General features: G+C 42.2%; 1 long non-coding RNA gene across 1 annotated transcript; it reads right to left on the bottom strand.

Moving 5' to 3' along the window:
* Window positions 1–411: 411 nt before the first annotated feature.
* Window positions 412–5780, bottom strand: LOC128638186 (uncharacterized). The gene is made up of 2 exons (XR_008399058.1): window positions 5737–5780; window positions 412–1364 (listed from the first exon to the last, which is right to left on the bottom strand). It is a non-coding gene; the product is annotated as an uncharacterized LOC128638186 (long non-coding RNA).
* Between the last annotated feature and the right edge of the window lie 16556 nt (window positions 5781–22336).

Consider the following 22336-nt stretch of genomic DNA (forward strand, 5'->3'; position numbering starts at 1 on the left):
GCCGTGCAAGTACTGCCTTCTCACGTGACTTCTCCGGTAATTGCATCGTGCTCTGCTGCGTCTAGGGTGGGAGGGTGGGAAACAAAGAAAAAAGGTTAGTGACTCCCTCCTGCAGTCCCCTTCCTTATAACACCTTTACCTCCAGCTCCACCCCTGTCCTTACTCCTGACCAATGCCTGCTCTCCTTATCTCTGCCTCAACCCCCACCTGGCACACCTAGATCACCCTTTGTTCTCTCCCAGCAGCCCCTCCCTTATGACGTTCCCCTCACATATGCTCCGTGCACTAGTTTAAGGTGAGGAGGCTGCATTCCTTTGCCCAATACATGTATAACACCCAGAAAACCATAACCCCCCGATCCCCATTTCTCTTATCTAATTCTTATCTAAAATAAAAACACAGACACAGTAGTTATGGCGAAATGTGGAAAGGTCACGATTTTATTACTTAATTGAATTTTGCCACCTTTAAACTATATCTTGCAAAATTCAGCCATAAATCAACTCAAAATAAACACCAAATAATGCCCATGCATTAAAACCAGAATTTTGGGAACCACGCCTAGGGGGGTGTAACAACTACCCCCCCCTGGCAGGGCAGCTTGGAGAAAGGAGAACCCACGGCACAGCCCTCCCCCTAGATAGACCACCGGATCACCCCTCAGGGCTGGGTATGCCGCGGGATCCTCCCACCTCCCCTTCTGCCCCGCCCACGTGTCGTGCACAAACTTCACCGCCACCAAAAAGAGCCCCTCTTTCGGCCAAACTCTTTCCACCATTCGTGACCTTTCCTTACCTTTACCAACTCTTGGCACATCCCTCTGATGTCCACCAGCAGCTGGTCATTCCCCTCATCCGTTAGGTGCACTCCATCCCGTCGGAATAGCTCCTCCTTTTTCGCTGCTATCAGTGGGTGCTCCACCACTCTACCCCCTATTTCCTTCATAACCTTTGCTGCTACCTGGTTCACTTTTCTCCTTGATCTATATCCTGCTTTGCTCGTGTACGAGTTCCGCCAGTATATCCTTGAAACTATATTGGACCATATCGCCCTGACTGATGGCCATGCCATCTTCAACCATCTCATTGCTTCTGCAACTTTCTCTTCTAGCTCTCTGAGTGGGTAAGCACCTATGTCGTTCCCCCCCAGATGTATAATTATGGCGTCCGGACACCCCCATCTTCTCCTTGCCTGCTGTATTGTTGGCACTAACTCATCCCACATCATGCCTCTTTTTCCTAACCATCTAATGCTAACTTCCTTGTGCGATAGCCCCAAATTTACTCCCTGCGCCGATGCTGCCGCCCTAGCCTGTGCGCAGTAAACGTAGGAATGCCCTACTATCCACACCCTTAACGCTTTGCCTGTAAAACAAAAAAAAAACAATTTAACCATTAGCACATTTTAATTGAGGCTTTACTCCTTTTGCACTCTTATGTATGATTTGTACGCAGCGGATTTCCATCTCCCTAGTTTTTTAATTTGTTCCTCTGAACAACCCCTACCCGCTGCGGCGGTCGCTGCTCCTATTCTGAATGAATGCGGCGCGAGGTGTGCATCTTTCCACCCCAGTTTCTTAACTACCCTTTGTAATATGCTTTTAAACTGGAAGAGTGTTACATCCGAGCCATCTGCATGCCTCAGAAATGTGCGGCCCCCTTTCCTCTTTGTTATCAGGTACTCCTTAACACAGGCCACCGGGCACAGTGTTCCCCCTTTTTTTAGCCATATTTAGCCATGCCCCCTTTCCTTCCTTGTCTGTTTTAGATCGTCTTACCAATATTAGTACGGCTTCTTCCCCCCATCTTACGTCCCCTGTCTCTACACCCCCTTTACCTATTCTTCTGTTTTTTGGTAACAGCTCCCCTATCCTCATTACTCCGTGAAATGCCACTACAAAAGCCGTTCTGAAAATTAGCGCCTCGTCCCTGTTTGCACATACCCCTTCTAGTGCCCCTGTCATTTTCTGTAATCTGACCTCCGTTATTGGTTCCCTTTTATCCATTCCCTTCTCTTCCCCTCTTCCCCATGCCCTTGCTATTTTCTTTACTATAAACTTCCTGGACCAATCTATTCCCCCGTATAGCTGCGAACAGTATGAAATCCCTGCTAACACTGCGTTCAATCTCCCCTTTTTTACGCCTTCCCTCCGCAGCACCACCAAACATTCTAAAACTCTTCCTCAATTACTTCCTCTCCTTCTCGTGTCCCCTTCCTATGCTTGCACCATAGTCCCCAATATTTTCTGTAAACCGCCCATTTACTTGGTGCCAGGGCCTTCGACGAGTTCCTTGATTCCGTCTATCCGTTGCCAATCTGCCAAAGAAGTCCAGGGCAACATTTACCTTCTTGTCTGGCATTGGGGGCTAGACCCTAAACTTCTCCCATTTAAACCGGGATAGCGTGTCCGCCACTACATTTCTGAAACCCGGAATATGTTTGGCCCTGATACAGATGTTATGCTTTAAACATTCCAGCACCAAATACCTTAGGTACCTAATTACTGGTAGCGATCATGCCGATAGAAGGTTGATGACCTCTACCACTCCCCTGTTGTCCGACCAACAGATTAAATTTCTATTTGCTAACTCCTCGCCCCATAACTCTATTGCTACCACTAAGGGGAATAGCTCCAGCAGTTCCCAGTTCTTAACCCAATCCATTTCCTTCCATCTTTCTGGTCACCCTCCTGCGCACCACTTTCCCCCTTTCCATAAAAACTCAAGTTCCTCCCATAGAATTTCCTTCTCCCAAATCCTCACCCCATTAAACTGGATCAAGAATGAATCCCACACTTTGAGATCTTCCTTCAATTATTTGGTTATTCTGATTTTATGTTCTGGCTTCTTTATTCCACAGGTACTCAACTCCAATCTTCTCTTAAATACTCTGCCCACTGGTATAACCTTACACGCAAAGTTCAAAATTCCTAGGGCTTTCTCCATTTCCCTGAGCGATATTTTTCTACTCCCTACAATTTCCCTTACCAGATCCCTGGCCTTTACCCCTTCTCCTCTGGTAACTCGCATTGGCCCTTCACGGAATCTATGACTATACCTCGCAAGACTAGCTTGGTACAAGGCCCCTCTGTCTTCTCCATAGCTACCGGTACTCCCAAAATGTTCCAACATTCCCAACTAATTCACCTTTAACCTTTCGCAATCGTTAGCTCCCGCTAAGCCCATCCACAAAAAAAAAATCATCTAAATAGTGAACAACATTGCCCGTACCAGACTTCTTAATGCTTAACCAATGCAAAAAAGAACTAAACGAAATTGAACACCCTATGGGTAAACTTTTATCAACATAATAGTTGCCATTAAAACTTGCAACCCCTTAATTTAAAACTCTCTGGGTTAAGGGGCAACAAACGAAATGCTGAATCTATGTCAATTTTTTATAACAAAGCTCCCTTACCCAAAGCCTGCACCATATGCACTGCCCTGTCAAAAGACTGGTATTCAACAAATGAATCATTTTTAGCTATTGCATCATTTACTGACCCTCCCCTGGGGTAAGATAGGTGTTGGATCATCCTGTACTTGCCCTACTCCTTCTTTGGGACTACGCCTACGGGATACACTACTAAATCCTCAATCGTTTTTTCTTTAAATGTGCCTGCCATCCTCCCTAATTTTACCTCCTTGTCCAATTTCTCTTGCAGCAAACTGGTACCACAAAACCCTCAGACAAAACTATGCTCTAGAAAAAAAAAAAAAATTTCCCTCTATGTTCTCATATGCCTGTAGTTCCTGTAACAACCTATCTATCTTCAGTGGTGTTTTGGCCAACCCCCAATCCAACTCCACGCTGGTATTACCCTGCCCTTGAAAGGAATACCTGGGCCTATTCACATTGCCCCTTTTACAATCCACACCAGAGTGACTTCCGTTACAATATCTACACACATGCCTATATTTACAGGAATTCCCTCTATCACACCTCTTATCGTAAAGACAAAATTATTTTTCTGCCATTGCATGGTGTTTATCAGCTTATATCCCCTATGCAACCCCTCCTCCTAGGACATCACGCATCCTAATTAATCAATCCAGGAGAAGCATGACCATCTGAAACTGTAAACCTGGCTTATCTCGTTTGCATAGCTTCTAAACAATGCTTAAAACAACAATCCGCTCCTTACTTCCCTTTGCTAACAAAGTAACCTCCTTAAGCTGTTCCCTTAGTATTCTGTCAGTACACTGTACTAAGGAATTTAAACTTTTGTTTTCCATTCCCTGTAATCCCATTAATTTATAACCTTCCCTTCTCCCGACTGATTTTCTTTAATTAATAATAATAAAGACCGACACAAAAGTTTGGCGTTCTCTCCCCTCCATTAGATATTTTGTTCATTAGAATATCTTGGAGGTGTATTCAATAAATATTAGTACAATTTAGGAGTGCCCTCCTAATGAGATTATTTATGGATTATAAATATCAATAATTAATTACAATAATATTTTTTTTGTCAGCAATACCTCCAATTCATATAGTAGAATCTTAGCAGTGCACCCCAGAAAATTGTTATATAATCTCAGTAGCGCACTCCAAAATAATACTATTGAGATATCTAGCAATTAATGACAATACGATTATTATCAAATATTAATATTTAAACCCAAATAAAATATTTCTTAATTTCTGAACAGGTTATTTTTTTATTTTACAAACACAGTGATTATATTTATGCAGTAAATAGAATATTGATTATGACCAGATACATATTAATTGATTTTTACCATATTAAAATTATAATATAAAGCAAGGTATAGAAATATTAATATTAATTAATATTCAATGAAATCGTCTGTATCCTGGATATGGTCACCATATTATTAGGAATTAAAGGGACACCGAACACCAACCCCCTCCCCCGTGACTTAGACAGAGCATGCAACCCCAAGCAACCCCCTAATCAACTCCCCCCATTAAATACTCCACGCCCTCCTGCTATCCCTAACCAAAAAAGAAGGCATCTAAGCTTTTTTCATAGTTCAGAACTTTGGACAGCACTTTTTTATTGGTGGAAAAATTTATCACCAATCAGCAAGGACAACCCAGGTTGTTCACAAAAAAATGGGCCGGCATCTAAACTTACATTCTTGCATTTCACATAAAGATACCAAGAGAACAAAGAAAACCCGACTATAGGAGCAAACCAGAGAAGCCGGACAAAATCTCATGCCCCATCCGAATCACGAAAGAAAAAACCCGGGCTCAGCGTCCCCAGAACTTTAAATAAAACTAATAAACTATAAATATCACAATTTAATGCTACTAGATATAACAATTATAATTAGCCAGTAACAAAACCCATTCGGCATATGGCTTATTTAACAACATTTAGCTAGCAAATGTCCAAACCGAATAGAATTCCTGGCGGTATAATATAGCTATCTAACCAAAATAGTCTTACATGACTTAAATAATCAATCAGAGCAATGTATACCTTACTAACAGATAAATATATCAACCAATACAGCCTAATAAGTCACATCTAGCCACAATACAATTTTAAAAACATTACCAGTAACTAAAATTTTACTTATGCATAAAATACAAAAAACCTTTTTCCACAGTGATAAATACACAAATGCTAGTGTAATATTATATAGGATACACTAATATATTTAATATAAATTTATAGACATAACAATACACATTTAAATAACAGCTTCGGCTAAGCTATTGCTATCAAGAAAGCTTAAGCAGTAGTACAATTTTATACGTTACCAGCAGCAATTTAGCAATGATTGAGCTTACAACATCCAAAGTTATTTCCCAAACAAAGAAAAAAGGTTAGTGACTCCCTCCTGCAGTCCCCTTCCTTATAACACCTTTACCTCCAGCTCCACCCCTGTCCTTACTCCTGACCAATGCCTGCTCTCCTTATCTCTGCCTCAACCCCCACCTGGCACACCTAGATCACCCTTTGTTCTCTCCCAGCAGCCCCTCCCTTATGACGTTCCCCTCACATATGCTCCGTGCACTAGTTTTGTAAGCTCCGTGAGGGAGAGAGGGAGGGGGAGGCTCTCAGACACGCTGGATATACTGATATACTCCATGCAGAAGATTTTTGCTTCTTATGACCTCTCCTGCTTATGTACCAGCTAATGTGATCAGTTAGTAATGATCATCTGGTTTTATTTAGCAGTGTGATCTGCTCTTGTCACACCCTCTGCCAAGACACAGTCACTAGAGCAGAACTCTGTGTGTGATCATCAGAGGGTGTGACAGGAGCAGATCACACTGGTAAATAAAACAGACAATCATTACTAACTGATCACATTAGCTGGTACATAAGCAGGAGAGATCACAAGAAGCAGAAATCTGCTCTGCACGGAGTATATCAGTATATCCAGCGCGTCTGAGATCCTCCCTCTCACTCTCTCCCTCACGGAGCTTGAGCTTACAAATGATTTATGACAATAGTGCCTGCCCTGAAGCCGTGCACTGGAAACGGCTTTTGCTTAGAGCATAAAACTTGTGGGCAGTTTGAAGAGCAAAACTGTGGGGGGCGTTCAAAACATAAACAGTTCTTATAAAGCATTTTATTTCAATTGTGCTGCATAATATGTGTGTTAGATAGGGAAAGCTAATACATTTATACTGTGAGTGACTCATAAATATGTATGCTCAGAGGCTTCAGCTCACGCTGCAGTCGGATGTGATTCTCTAAGTAATATGCTGTGTGTGTCATGTGACAGCATCATGAGCATGTGACTGCTGAGCCCCTGAAACGCACGTTACAATATGGCAGCTTAGATAGGAAATTAAGCACTGGATCAACATTGTACTTCAAAGCAATTTCCTTCAACAGTTTGGGGTAAGAGGAACAAATAAAATAGAAACAGTGATTATTTTATTTTTACTAATAAGAAAATGTAAGTTTAAGGGATTATTAGAAGACAGGTGTTAAGTGTCCCTTTAACTCTTTTTCCTTCCTATTATATTGTGGCTATTTGCCATTTACTGTTTGGAAATTTGAGGAATAAGGAGTTTGCGATACCTTTTGTTGATAAGTCTGGTGGAGTCAGAGGCTACCTACTGATTAGCATTAAGGTTGGTGCTTATGTGACTTTTACAGTACACCTTACTTATATCTACTGGTACACAAAAGGGTACTAACCCTGTTACTTTACACAAGTGTAACTTCGTAATGGATACATATTGTTAAAATCATAGCGGCAAGTTTTCCCCATTACTCTGGACCATAAAATTGGAATTTAAACCCAGCAGGGTCCAGGAATGTCCCCGTTGTCTGGGCAACAGGGAAGCTTCTGATACCTGGCAACCAAAGGAGTAACAGGAGGGAGAGGCGTGTCAGTGACATTCTCCCTGCTGATGGCAAACATCTGACAAGTGTCCAGCAGTGACGTGTAGTGATAGGAGACAGTGCCTCCCCTGTTAAATCATAAAAATAAGTTTTTAATAATGAATAATAAGTTTTTAATAATTAATAATAATAATAAAAAAGTTGGCTGGCGTTGTGTTCTATTAGTTAACCCCGCCCCCCCATGTAACGAACCCCCTCGCCGGCGCCACCATAGCGATCCATCCATGGCATGTTGCGCAATCATGGAGAGGCAGTGAGCTGTTCAGCTGCCCTCCATTGATTGCGCAACATGGATGCTTGTCTTTGGTTTACTACTTGTAAGCCAGCACCACCCAGTGGTAGCACTTGCGGCCCATACTAAGCTCCAATAGAGGCAGCTCTCCAAGTCGACTCTATGATGGAGCTGAACAAATCAACCAATCACAGCGATGCTGGAGTGGGAGTGCACGTCATCACGACGTGCACGTCTTCTCTCTTGTCGGAGGATGCATGGACTTGAGTCAGACTGGCGGGACTGCTGCCGACTGAGCTTATGTGTGACTGTCAGACTGCTTGCCACTGCCGAGTTGGGTCCGGACACAGCCGAGCTGCCAAGGAGAGAAGAAGAGGAGCTGCTGCTGCTGCTGAGCTGCCTAGTGCTACTGCCCTGGAGGACGTGCTTATTAGGGTAATTATTATTATTATTTTTTCTTTGCTTGCTGGATCCACCTCCTGTCATTAAGCAACTGTCAAACTGTTACTGAACTGTGCGCATTGCCATATGCCATTAACTAACTTCATTGCATATACTTGAGCCTGAGGTAGGCTGAGGGCGCACTCCCACAGACCACACCACAATCGGAAATAAAAATAACTAAACTCATAGTTCTACCAGGCAGGGTGATCAGATCCACTGAGTGGATCTGATCACCCTGCCTGGTAGAACTATGAGCCCTCCTCTCCCTCGCAGATCTCCTCTTCCTTATACAGCCCTTATTACCTTCACACAGCCTCCTCCCCCCCTCTCAGCCTCATTCACGGCCGCACACATAGTTCCATATTCGGCCTCTTCACCCTCACACAGCTCCTTAATAATGAAGCTACCCCAATCCTGGATTCCACTCTGTACTCATTGTGAGTTATCAGCTGCGTGTGACACTAGAGCCTGATGTGTGTGTGCGAGATGAGGAGGGTTATGTGTGAGTCAGGATTGGGGTAGCTTCATTATTAAGGAGCTGTGTGAGGGTGAAGAGGCCGAATATGGAACTATGTGTGCGGCCATGAATGAGGCTGAGAGGGGGGGAGGAGGCTGTGTGAAGGTAATAAGGGCTGTATAAGGAAGAGGAGATCTGCGAGGGAGAGGAGGGCTCAGAGTGTAAAGGGGGTCTCTGTGTGAGGGAGAGGGATGTCAATAGGGTAAAAAGAGGACTGTGTGAATGTAAAGGATGATAAGAAGATGGGTATAAGGCTGTTTGATGGATGGGAGGGTGACAGTTAACACCATGTGTGTTGTACATTGTGAGCTATTATGGAACATGTGAGTTAGGGGCTGTGATTGAAAGAGGAGGCAGCGCAACAGCTAATGAGAGCCACCTGTAAAGCAGGTGAGAAGGGGGCTGAATGAGGGAGATGTGAGAGGGTGAGGAGGGGGCTGTATGACTAAATTGGTGGTGAGAAGGGGGCTTTGTGAGGAAGAGGGGAGCTGAGAGGTTGAGAAGGAGGCCTTGTGAGAGAGAGGGGAGGTGAGAGGGTAAGAAGGGGGCTTTTTTTAGTGAGATTGTGAGAAAGGGGCTTTGTAAGGGAAAGGGACTGTATGAGGCAGAGAGGGGCCTGAGAGAGTAAGGAAGAGTCTGAAAGGGTGAGATGGGAGCTTTATGAGTAATATGGGGACTTAGAGGGTGAGAAGGTGGCTTTAAGGGAGTTGTAAGAGGCTGAAGATGATCTGTATATGAGTGTGAGGAGGGGGCTGTATAATTAAGAATGAGGCTTGAGGGTGCAGAGGGAGCTGTAAAAGGGAGAGGGGGTGACAGTGAGGAGGGACTCTGTCAGGGAGATGGGTGTGAGAGGGTGAAAAGGGGGCTTTGTAAGGTAGAGGGGGACTGAGAGAGTATAAAAGGTGCTGGAAGCGTGAGAAGGGGACTTTATTAAGAATATGGGAACTGAGAGGGTGAGAAGGGGACTTTGAGGTAGAGGGGTGGAAAGAGTGAGGAGTAGGCTAGGAGTAGGCTAGGAGTAGGCTAGGAGTGTGACAGAGAGAGAGTGTGACTGAGAGAGAGAGTGTGACAGAGAGAGAGAGAGTGTGACTGAGAGAGAGAGTGTGACTGAGAGAGAGAGTGTGACTGAGAGAGAGAGGGTGTGACTGAGAGAGAGAGAAAGTGACTGAGAGAGAGAGAGAGAGAGAGAGAGTGTGACTGAGAGAGAGAGTGTGACTGAGAGAGAGAGAGTGTGACTGAGAGAGAGAGAGTGTGACTGAGAGAGAGAGAAAGTGACTGAGAGAGAGAGAGTGACAGAGAGAGAGTGTGACTGAGAGAGAGAGTGTGACTGAGAGAGAGAGAGAGTGTGTGACTGAGAGAGAGAGTGTGACTGAGAGAGAGAGAGTGTGACTGAGAGAGAGTGTGACAGAGAGAGTGTGACTGAGAGAGAGAGAGTGTGTGACAGAGAGAGAGAGTGTGACTGAGAGAGAGAGAGTGTGTGACTGAGAGAGAGAGTGTGTGACTGAGAGAGAGAGTGTGACAGAGAGAGAGAGAGAGTGTGACAGAGAGAGAGAGAGTGTGACAGAGAGAGAGAGAGAGTGTGACTGAGAGAGAGAGTGTGACTGAGAGAGAGAGAGTGTGACTGAGAGAGAGAGAGTGTGACAGAGAGAGAGAGAGAGTGTGACTGAGAGAGAGTGTGACAGAGAGAGAGTGTGACTGAGAGAGTGTGAATGAGAGAGAGAGTGTGACTGAGAGAGTGTGACAGAGAGTGAGATAGGTTTATTATAGTATTTGTGAAGCGGGGGTGTAGCGGTTAAGGGGTTAATAGGTAGTTTATGGGTCTTAGTGTACTTTATAACATTTTTGTTATGAGTTTTGTGAAACATTTTTGTTTCACAAAATCCATAACTACTGGGTTTTTTTTAGTGGAATGGATCATAGCGTTATAAGCTATAACGCTAGCATAATAGCTAGACCGCACAACCTGTAATACGGGGGACTTGAAAATTCCACACTCAAAAGCCATTTTTTGAGAGTGGAATGGAAAGTTGCAGTACCGGTTAAAACGGTAGCGGTAGAGACTTATCGCCTCGACTTGTTAAAAGGGTGACCTTCTATTCTGCGCGCAATAGCAATATAGCCGTACTGCAAAACTTGAATTTTGCCACTGGAAAGGACTTAATGGCTTTAATTTTTAAATATAATCCAGAGAATGATTTTATGTTTAGAATTTCTTAATTAGTTTTTGTGTTGTGCGGTATAGTGCGGTATAGTGCGGTATAGTGCGGTTAGCCGCATACCGCACAAAATCCAAGTTCCAACTTGGCATGCTCAAACACGTATTCCCCCCCAGAGGTCAATTGAGAAAAATCACTACCACATTTTCTCATTCCCCATTGAAGTCTATGGAGAAAATATTTTTTTTCCAAAAACTAGAGGTTAATAGCTTTATTTAGTGTTGGCAATGTGAGGGGACGGCGGTTTAGAGGTTAATATCTTTATTTAGTGTTGGCAATGTGGGGGGTGGCAGTTTAGGGGTTAATAGGTTTATTTTAGTAATAGCGATGTGGGAGGACGGCAGTTTAGAGGCTAACAGCTTTATTTATTAGTTGCGATGCTGGGGGATGGTGGTTTAGGGGTTAATAGTGTAGTTTATGGGTGTTAGTGTACTTTGTAACATATCTTTTATGGGTTTTCTGTAACATTTTGGTTTCACAAAATACATAACTACCGGTCTGTGAATGCAGAATGGATTTTTGTGGTATAGGTCATAACGATCGCTGTAAAGCCATACCGCGAGACTTTTAATTATTATTATCAGGTATTTATAAAGCACCAGCAGATTGCGCAGCGCTATACAAGTAAAAGTAAAACATTACAGGGATGCATTACATACACAAACAAATAAGTACAGTATTGGGGTGCATTACAGTTGTAGGTGCAATAATTGAGTTATACAAAAGGAGATGAATACAGAGAAGCTGACTATTCGGCACTCAGAGAGTTTTCTTGGTAATAAGACATTTTAACACTTGTCTGAAATCCTCTAATTCAGCAAATAAGGTGGGGCAAGTCATATATAATAAAAAATGTCATCCGCATATGACATTATTTTTTAATTGGCGTATCTATTCTGTTTGGGTTTGCGCCTATATTTTTATGTCTAGTTTTTCTACTATGCACACAAATAGTGGCAGAGACAATAGGCAGCCTTGTCTGTTTCCATTTTCAATCTGGAAGGGGTTAGATAAAGTGCCATTGACCCTAACACTGGCTGACAGGGAGGTGTAAAGGGAAACCACTTTAGTGATGAAATTGTGCCCTAAGCCAAACTTGAGACCAAGATTACAAGCTGTGCAGTATAACCATATAACCGTAATAGCGATGTGGGGGGACGGCAGTTTAGACGTTAACAGCTTTATTTATTAGTTGCGATGCTGGGGGGATGGTGGTTTAGGGGTTAATAGTGTAGTTTATGGGTGTTAGTGTACTTTGTAACATATTTTTTATGGGTTTTCTGAAACTTTTTTGTTTTGCAAAATCCATAACTACAGATCTTTGAATGCTGAATGGATCGTTGTGGTAACGGTCATAACATTCGCCGTAAAGCCATACCGCTAGACTTGTAATACAGAGTAGCTGACCATTCGGCACTCAGAGAGCATTTGTTTAGCAGTAAAGCCATACCGCACAACTTGTAATCTTGGTCCTAGTGAGCATAGCTACAGTATTTAAAAATGACAAATGACATGGTCAAACGTCTTTTGATACTATAACTAATGAATCTGATGGTATGTGGCATAATCAATTAGTTGGACCACTCTTACAGTGTTGTTTTTTGCTTCTTGTTTCTCTCGAATATATACACCCCACTTTACTACACTTGTATTGTCAAACATAAGCAAAAGAAGAGGAGCACCCTGCCTTTGAGCACAATCAATTGCAGATGCACTTTTATACAAAGTAAGTTACAGTTAGAGAGGCTCTCAAGAGTATAGGGAACTTGAGGGAGATGGAAACATAAGTAGTAGAGACATCTTAAAGTAATTATATGCATTCTAGAACAGATATGTTTTTAAGGAACGCTTGACGTATTTGAGACTAGAGGAAAGTCTGACTGAGCAAGGCAAGGAGTTGCATATGATAGTTGCAGTTCTAGAGAAGTCTTGCAGATGAGAGTGTGAGGAAGTAAAAGTTGGTCTTGGGCAGAGTGAGTATTTGCAGATGATGGCAGAGATATAAGAGGGTGCAGTGTTGGTGAGGATTTTGTATTTTAGGGTCAAAATATTTAATTTTATTATTGAGGGAAGCCAGTAGAGGTTTTGGCATAGTGGTGAATCATATGTGGATTCATGCTTCAGAAAAATGAGCCTGACAAAGACATTTATGATGGATTGCAGTGGGGACAGGCAGTAGCTTGGGAGACCAGAAAAGATACAATTGCAGTAGTCAAGGCAGAGAATGATAAGGGAGTGTATAAGAAATTTAGTTGTTTCTTGAGTGAGGAAGTGACAATTTGTAGAGATTTTTCAAGGTTAAATCAGCAGAAGCTACCTAAGGACTTAATGTGAGGAGAAAAATAAAGTTCTGAGCCAAGTGTGACCCCGAGGCAGCAGGCCTGAGGGTGTAAATATGATGACAATGTTGTCCACAGTAAGTAAGATTTGGGGAATGGGGATATTGGTAGAGGCAGGAAAAAGGAGTTCAGTTTTAAAGAGGTTCAGCTTTAAGTAGTTGAGTCCATCTAGGATGAGATATTATTTAGGCAGCTGGTGACACAAGTCAGCAGGGAGGAGAAAATATCTGTTTCAGAAGGGTAGATTTGGGTTTTGTCAGCATAAAGATGATACTGAAAGCCGCAGAACTTGATTAATGAGCCTAGGAAGGGGTGGAGGGAAGAAGGAGAAGCCATAGAATGATACACTGAAGGTAAGGTTAGAAAGGTAGGAAGAGAGCTATATTCGAATAGTGTCACAAATACACAAGGGTCTGGAGTAGCAACGGATGATCAACAGTGCCAAAGGCTGCAGAGAAGTCTAAAAGCATTGAGTAATGACCTATAGACTTGGCAGTTAGCAGGTCATTTGTCACCTTGGTGATGGAAGTTTCGGTAGAGAGTTGGGCGCAAAAGCCAGATTGAGATGGGTCAAGAAGATTGCTAGTCAAGAGTATGATAAGTGTTTATAAGCAATCCACTCAAGAAATTTAGAGGCAAGGGGAAGAAGAAAGAGTGGGCGATAGTTGCAAGGGGATGCTGGATTGAGTGAATTTTTTTTTTTTTTTTTTTTTTTTTAAAGTATTTTTTATTGAGGTAAAAGTAGATATTACAATACAGTCATATCGGAAAAGATACAAACTATTCACATCCTGTATGGAAAACACATTCTAGCAAGTACAATATATCACATAGAAACATCAACACTCGTCAAATCGACAGGATATAGTATTCTGGTTACCTCATTTTTTTTTAAGATTATTGGATCGCTATGTCCTCTAATCAAACAGGCCCACTTAGGGGGCCAGAAATCTCAACCAGACATTGAGGACCCAAAAACAAAGCTAAAATCAAAGAGTCTAGTGTCAATGTGAATGAAATAGTGTCAAAGTTGGGAGACCATAGATGCTATTTAAGTATAAGAGTACAGTAGTGTACTTATGTTATTCTTAGTTAATGTAATATAGTCAACTCGGCACACTGAAAGAGGTGATATGTTGAAATGGGCTACTGTTGCTACTACAAACCTGGGTGTACACATGCATTGAACATTATTAGTTACACAGTTCACCGCTTTGAGCTAGAAAAATACAACAGTAATGACTGTGCCTCATATAACTCTGTAAATTAGTAGGGAGGTGAATGTAGTTAGTCATCTTAGATTAGCTAGTACAAGATGAGTAAGATTATATATCTAGGATTATATGCTCAGAAGAAAGAGTAAACTATCTGGAGAAGATACATAGGGTTCAAATATATTAGTCACTCAAAATCTTCTAGTCTAGATCATCACATCAGCAGCTCTAACACATTTGTCAAACATATAAACAAGCTAACATCAACATTAAAATTATGATAGCAAACAGTCTACAGACATTAGACACATAAAACAATCCTAACAAATCTATTTATTGTGAAAATCCGGAGAGCCCTTTTTTTGTTCACGCTCATATAGGTGCAGGATACGGTAAGGGCTCTGCGAACAGGGCAGAGACTACCTAACTCTGCCAAAAGGGGTGTGGGGGGTAGGATACTCATCCCTACCCACACAGTATATATATAACAAACAAAAGAAGAGAAAAAAGGAAAAGAAAAAAAAAAAAAAAGAGGGAAAAGGAGGGGAGGGGAAGGGGGGGAAGGAAGAGAGGCGAGGAGGGGGAAAAAGAAGGTGGAAAGAGAAGGTTGGGAAGGGAGGGAAGGAGGGAGTAGAGAGGGAGAAGGAAGAGGGGAGGGGGGATTAGAGAGGGGTTAGGAAGAGAGGGGGGGGAAGAGGGAAGAAAGGAAAGGGGAGAAGGATGGGAAGGGAGGGGAAGGTGGAAAGGGAGGGGAGGGAGGATGGAAAGGGAGGGGGGAAGGATGGAAAGGGATGGGGGAAGGGATGGAAAGGGAGGGGGGGAAGGATGGACAGGAAGGGGGGGAGGGTGGAAAGGGAGGGTGGAAAGGGAAAGGGGGAAGGGTGGAAAGGGAATGGGGGAAGGGTGGGTGGTTAGGGAGGGGGGGCAAAGCCTAGTATGTTAATAAAGCTCTTCATGATTGGCAAGCAATGAATCTTAAGCTATATTTAGTTAAGTATACTTTCCTCCTCGCCAGAGTTTAGTCTCGGGAGGGGACCGCAATAGAGATAGAGATAAGGGGGCAAACTTCTACAGGGTATATATGGAAGAGGGATCACAAGTAGACATTTAATAGGGCACTAAGGTTATTAGGTTTAATGGTGATCTGTGCACATGGCATAATTAACTAGGTAGATCAATATTGCTAGATTATATACAATAAAAGCATCGCTCTCTCCAGCGCTCAGGTTACACACATTAAAAGATCATGAGAGGTAGGCCTACAGTATACTGGGAGTTAGTAGTACAATGACACACACATATCATTTATAAATGGAGTTCTACCACTAAGCAATCCAGAGGTGAGGATGTGACTAAACACTAAACTGACCCTTATGTTCATAGGTTTAATTACTGTGATCTAGGTTATGTCGTATGCATATTACCCAGTGCAAAGGCTACATTACTGAATCAGCCCAAGAACTCCACAATATACCTAACAACATGTAAGTTATAACATGTCACACAGCAATGTAAGAAAAATAGAAAGGATAGCAAACATTAGTGAATACATGAAGAAACATTACTGTAAGTAGTTAACCAGGCATCTTGTTAAGTCTGGCGATTGCCATAGGAGTGATACACACTATACTCCTACAGCTGCTGTAGAGACATTTGCAAAAACAGATGATTTCCTATAATAGAATACAAAATATTTAGGCATATAATACACACATAACCTTCTTTAGTGCTACCCCAAAGAAACACACAGAGGGGACCCAGTCATCAAAACCCCACATCTTAGAAGCTATAGTGAATTTGGAATATATACTGCGTCCCTTGGGTTTCCTCCAGAGGATCACTCAAAAGACTCTCCTTGCTGCATGAGTGCTTAAACATCCGATACACACACTGTAAGTAAAAGCCATGTGCATCGATAGGAATAATATAAGGTCTCCTAAATAAAACCTCAAGCCGTATTACCGCCAAAAAGTTCATTGCGATGAGGGATCAAATTATGGGAGCAGAATCTACACAGCCTCAGGCGCTAGCCTTCATGCGTGTGGAGTCCTCAGATCCAATAGTGGGGAATCCCAGGCAAGTGCCAATGCTCCGAACTCAGCAAGAGATGCGCGTTAGAGTCAAAAGGAGACACCGGGCCTGAGCACCCGGCATCCCCCGCCATGTCTGAACCCTCACCCCACTCCAACCTTGACACGGGTGTCCGAGCTCCTCACACTCCCAACATGTAGGCTCACCATGGTTACATCCAGAAACAGTAGCCCTCTGCAGCGTAATTCTGGGCCTCCCACCAAGTGAGATTCCAGTCCATACACACGTGAAGCCCTCCCGGGGCAAACATCTTCCGTTCCCACCATCACACTTCTCTCAGTGGGAGCCTCACTGCTCGCATAGACGGCTCCATCGGGAGCCCACAAGCTGTACTCCAGCGCGGCAGGGGGACCGGACCTACTTCTCCCGGGCTCGGTCCGCCCCCACTCCTTCTGAGGTAGGACAGGCCCAAAGGGAGCCTCTCCCGCGGCCAACTGTATGGTATCCAGCTGTATGCAGCAAACTTCCTCTCTCGTCGCACCAAGTCCATTGGGCTTAATGTTTGAGCTTACCGCTTCTATGTCTACTATTAGGCGGTCAAATCTGTTGAGGATTAGTTGTTCAAAATTTAGAAGTAAAGTCTGTATCTCGGTGAAGGTGCATCGCTCCATAACAAAAGCGGTATAATCCAAGCAGCAGGTTGTTCCAAACTTTTTTTAATTATGCTCCCCGTTGATGCTCACAGTTGTCTCACTTCAGACTACCATTGTTATTAGTTCTCAAGCTTATATCCTTAGAAAATTTAGGCAAATATAATAAAAAATTAGGAGCCTCTGCAAAACACGTCTTACTACAATGGCTCCCGGCTCCGCCCCCCGTGAATTTTTTTTTAAGAATAGGTGTAAATAGATCATGTTTGAGGGATGATGGAAATGTACCAAATTTAAGTGAGAGGTTTAATGTGAGGATGGGTGTAAGAGTATAGAAAGAGAAGGTAGCTATTGTGAGGGAACAGGATCAATGGGATAGGTACTAAGATGAGAAGATGAAAGTGGTGCAGAAACCTCCTCCTCTTTAACATGAGTGGATGTGCTGCGCTTTGAGGTAAGCTGATTTTGAAAGTTTGTAGTGAGGTTTCAATATTGTTGTGGTAGGAGGTTATTTCATGTCATATGTAGTCTATTTTGGTTTTGAAATGTATTAAAAAGCTATGTGTTGTGAGATAAGTGGTAATGGGAGGTGAGGTAGGGCAGAGGATGGTTGGATTTGTAAGATATAGGTGAAATTATATTTGCAAACTAGTTTTGTTTAGAGAGGCTGAGGGTGGGTGAGTAGGAGCGCAGTATACATTTGTAATGCAAAAAGTCATCAGAGGAGCTAGATTTCCTCCAGTGTTGTTCTGCAGTATGGTTGCATTTTTGCAGGTTTTATCTGATATGCTTTCATACTCAATAGTTCACCTCTTTATGTGCTTCCCACAAGGTCCTGATATCTGAAACTGATCCCATATTTATATAAAAGTAGTCTGTAATGACTTTTTACAAACACTAGGCTAGATTACGAGTCTTGCGTTAGCCTTAAAAAGCAGCGTTTAGAGGTCCCAACGCTGCTTTTAAGGTACAGGTGTACCGCTCACTTTTTTTTTGGCCAGACTTGAAAATACCGCAAATCCACTTACGTCAATTGCGTATCCTATTTTTTCAATGGGACTTGCGTAGCGCCAGAATTATGAGTCTTCCAAAAAGTAAGCGGTAGACCCTCTCCTGTCAAGCCTGTTACCGCATTTAAAAGTCAGTAGTTAAGAGTTTTATGGTCTAACGCCGTAGTATAAAACTCTTAACTAAAGTGATAAAAAGTACACTAACACCCATAAACTACCTATTAACCCCTAAACCGAGGCCCCCCACATTGCAAACACCTAACACTACACTACAATTAAATTAATTCCCTAAATTAACTACAATTAAATACAATTAAATAAAATTATCTAAAGTACGAAAAAAAACCCCACTAAATTACAGAAAATAATAAAATAATTACACGTTTTTTAAACTAATTACACCTAATCTAATCCCCCTAATAAAATAAAAAAGCCCCCTAAAATAATAAAAAGCCCTACCCTATACTAAATTACAAATAGCCCTTAAAAGTGCCTTTTGCGGGGCATTGCCCCAAAGTAATCAGCTCTTTTACCTGTAAAAAAAAGTACAATACCCCCCCAACATTAAAACCCACCACCCACACACCCAACCCTACTCTAAAACCCACCCAATCCCCCCTTAATAAAACCTAACACTAACCCCTTGAAGATCACCCTACCTTGAGAAGTCTTCACCCAACCAGGCCGAAGTCCTCAATGAAGCCGGGCAAAGTGGTTCTTCAGACGGGCAGAAGTCTTCATCCAAGTCGGGAAGAAGAGGTCCTCCAGACAGGCAGAAGTCTTCATCCAGGCGGCATCTTCTATCTTCATCCATCAGGCGCGGAGCGGCTCCATCTTCAAGACATCCGATGTGGAGCATCCTTCCTGGCCGACGACTACCCGACGAATGAAGGTTCCTTTAAGTGACGTCATCCAAGATGGCATCCCTTCAATTTCGATTGGCTGATAGAATTAGCCAATCGGAATTAAGGTGGAAAAAATCCTATTGGCTGATTAGAACAGCCAATAGGATTGAGCTCGCATTCTATTGGCTGTTCCAATCAGCCAATAGGATTGAAGTTCAATCTGCCCGTCTGGAGGGCCACTTCGCCTGGCTTCGTTGAGGACTTCGGCCCGGTTGGGTGAAGACTTCTCAAGGTAGGGTGATCTTCAAGGGGTTAGTGTTAGGTTTTATTAAGGGGGGATTGGGTGGGTTTTAGAGTAGGGTTGGGTGTGTGGGTGGTGGGTTTTAATGTTGGGGGGGGATTGTATTTTTTTTGTTACAGGTAAAAGAGCTGATTACTTTGGGGCAATGCCCCGCAAAAGGTCCTTTTAAGGGCTATTTGTAATTTAGTGTAAGGTAGGGCTTTTTATTATTTTGGGAGCCTTTATATTTTAATAGGGGGATTAGATTAGGTGTAATTAGTTTAAAAAACTTGTAATTATTTTATTATTTTCTGTAATTTAGTGGGGGTTTCGTACTTTAGATAATTTTACTTAATTGTATTTAATTGTAGTTAATTTAGGGAATGAATTTAATTATAGTGTAGTGTTAGGTGTAATGGTAACATAGGTTAGGTTTTATTGTGCAGGTAAATTTGTCTTTATTTTAACTATTAAATCGTTAATAACTATTTAATAACTATTGTACCTAGTTAAAATAAATACAAAGTTGCCTGTAAAATAAAAATAAATCCTAAGGCCTAGATTTAGAGTTGGGCGGTAGCCGTCAAAACCAGCGTTAGAGGCTCCTAACGCTGGTTTTTGGAGTCAGTCATTAAAGGGTCTAACGCTCACTTTTCAGCCGCGACTTTTCCATACCGCAGATCCCCTTACGTCAATTGCGTATCCTATCTTTTCAATGGGATCTTTCTAACTCCGGTATTTAGAGTCATGGCTGAAGTGAGCGTTAGAAATCTAACGACAAAACTCCAGCCGCAGAAAAAAGTCAGTAGTTAAGAGCTTTTTGGGCTAACGCCGGTTTATAAGGCTCTTAACTACTGTGCTCTAAAGTACACTAACACCCATAAACTACCTATACACCCCTAAACTGAGGTCCCCCCACATCGCCGCCACTCGATTAATTTTTTTTAACCCCTAATCTGCCGACCGCCACCTACGTTATACTTATGTACCCCTAATATGCTGCCACTAACACCGCCGACCCCTATATTATATTTATTAACCCCTAACCTGCCCCCCACAACGTCGCCGCCAGCTACCTACAATAATTAACCCCTAATCTGCCGACCGCAAAGCGCCGCCACCTACATTATAGCTATGTACCCCTAATCTGCTGCCCCTAACACCGCCGACCCCTATATTATATTTATTAACCCCTAACCTGCCCCCCACAACGTCGCCGCCAGCTACCTACAATAATTAACCCCTAATCTGCCGACCGCAAAGCGCCGCTACTTACTTTATCCTTATGTACCCCTAATCTGCTGCCCCTAACACCGCCGACCCCTATATTATATTTATTAACCCCTAATCTGCCCCCCTCAATGTCGCCTCCACCTGCCTACACTTATTAACCCCTAATCTGCCGAGCGGATCTCACCGCTACTAAAATAAAGTTATTAACCCCTAATCCGCCTCACTCCCGCCTCAATAACCCTATAATAAATAGTATTAACCCCTAATCTGCCCTCCCTAACATCGCCGACACCTAACTTCAATTATTAACCCCTAATCTGCCGACCGAATCTCGCCGCTACTCTAATAAATGGATTAACCCCTAAAGCTAAGTCTAACCCTAACACTAACACCCCCCTAAGTTAAATATAATTTAAATCTAACGAAATAAATTAACTCTTATTAAATAAATTATTCCTATTTAAAGCTAAATACTTACCTGTAAAATAAACCCTACTCGCCGAATGATGGTTCCTTTAAATGATGTCATCCAAGATGGCGTCCGTCGAATTCCGATTGGCTGATAGGATTCTATCAGCCAATCGGAATTAAGGTAGGAAAATTCTGATTGGCTGATGGAATCAGCCAATCAGATTGAGCTCGCATTCTATTGGCTGATCGGAACAGCCAATAGAATGCAAGCTCAATCTGATTGGCTGATCGGATCAGCCAATCGGATTGAACTTCAATCTGATTGGCTGATTCCATCAGCCAATCAGAATTTTCCTACCTTAATTCCGATTGGCTGATAGAATCCTATCAGCCAATCGGAATTCGACGGACGCCATCTTGGATGACGTCATTTAAAGGAACCGTCATTCGGCGAGTAGGCATCGGGAGAAGAGGATGTTCCGCGTCGGCTGGAAGATGATGGCTCCGGAAGAAAGAAGATTGAAGATGCTGCGTGATAGAAGACTTCATCCCGATGATGGACTTCCGACTTCAGCCCGATGATGGAGTTCTTCAGTCGCCGCTTGGATCCAGACTTCAGCCCGAGGATGGACATCACTCTTCAGCCCCCCGCTTGGGCTTGGATCAACACTTCCGAGGCTTGGATCAAGACTTCCGAGGACCGATCGGTGAACCTGGTATGGTGAGGATAAGGTAGGAAGATCTTCAGGGGCTTAGTGTTAGGTTTATTTAAGGGGGGTTTGGGTTAGATTAGGGGTATGTGGGTGGTGGGTTGTAATGTTGGGGGGGGTATTGTATGTGGTTTTTTTTACAGGCAAAAGAGCTGAATTCTTTGGGGCATGCCCCGCAAAGGGCCCTGTTCAGGGCTGGTAAGGTAAAAGAGCTTTGAACTTTTTTAATTTAGAATAGGGTAGGGCATTTTTTATTTTGGGGGGCTTTGTTATTTTATTAGGGGGCTTAGAGTAGGTGTAATTAGTTTAAAATTGTTATAATATTTTTCTGATGTTTGTAAATAATTTTTTATTTTTTGTAACTTAGTTCTTTTTTATTTTTTGTCCTTTAGTTAGTTTATTTTATTGTATTTATTTGTAGATATTGTATTTAATTAATTTATTGATAGTGTAGTGATAGGTTTAATTGTAGGTAATTGTAGGTATTTTATTTAATTTATTTATTGATAGTGTAGTGTTAGGTTTAATTGTAGATAATTGTAGGTATTTTATTTAATTTATTTATTGATAGTGTAGTGTTAGGTTTAATTGTAACTTAGGTTAGGATTTATTTTACAGGTAATTTTGTAATTATTTTAACTAGGTAACTATTAAATAGTTATTAACTATTTAATAGCTATTGTACCTGGTTAAAATAATTACAAAGTTGCCTGTAAATTAAATATTAAACCTAAAATAGCTACAATATAATTATAATTTTTATTGTAGCTATATTAGGATTTATTTTACAGGTAAGTATTTAGCTTTAAATAGGAATAATTTATTTAATAATAGTTAATTTATTTCGTTAGATTTAAATTATATT

This window comes from Bombina bombina, chromosome 1 (assembly GCF_027579735.1).
Source record: "Bombina bombina isolate aBomBom1 chromosome 1, aBomBom1.pri, whole genome shotgun sequence".
In the NCBI taxonomy this organism is placed as follows: domain Eukaryota; kingdom Metazoa; phylum Chordata; class Amphibia; order Anura; family Bombinatoridae; genus Bombina; species Bombina bombina.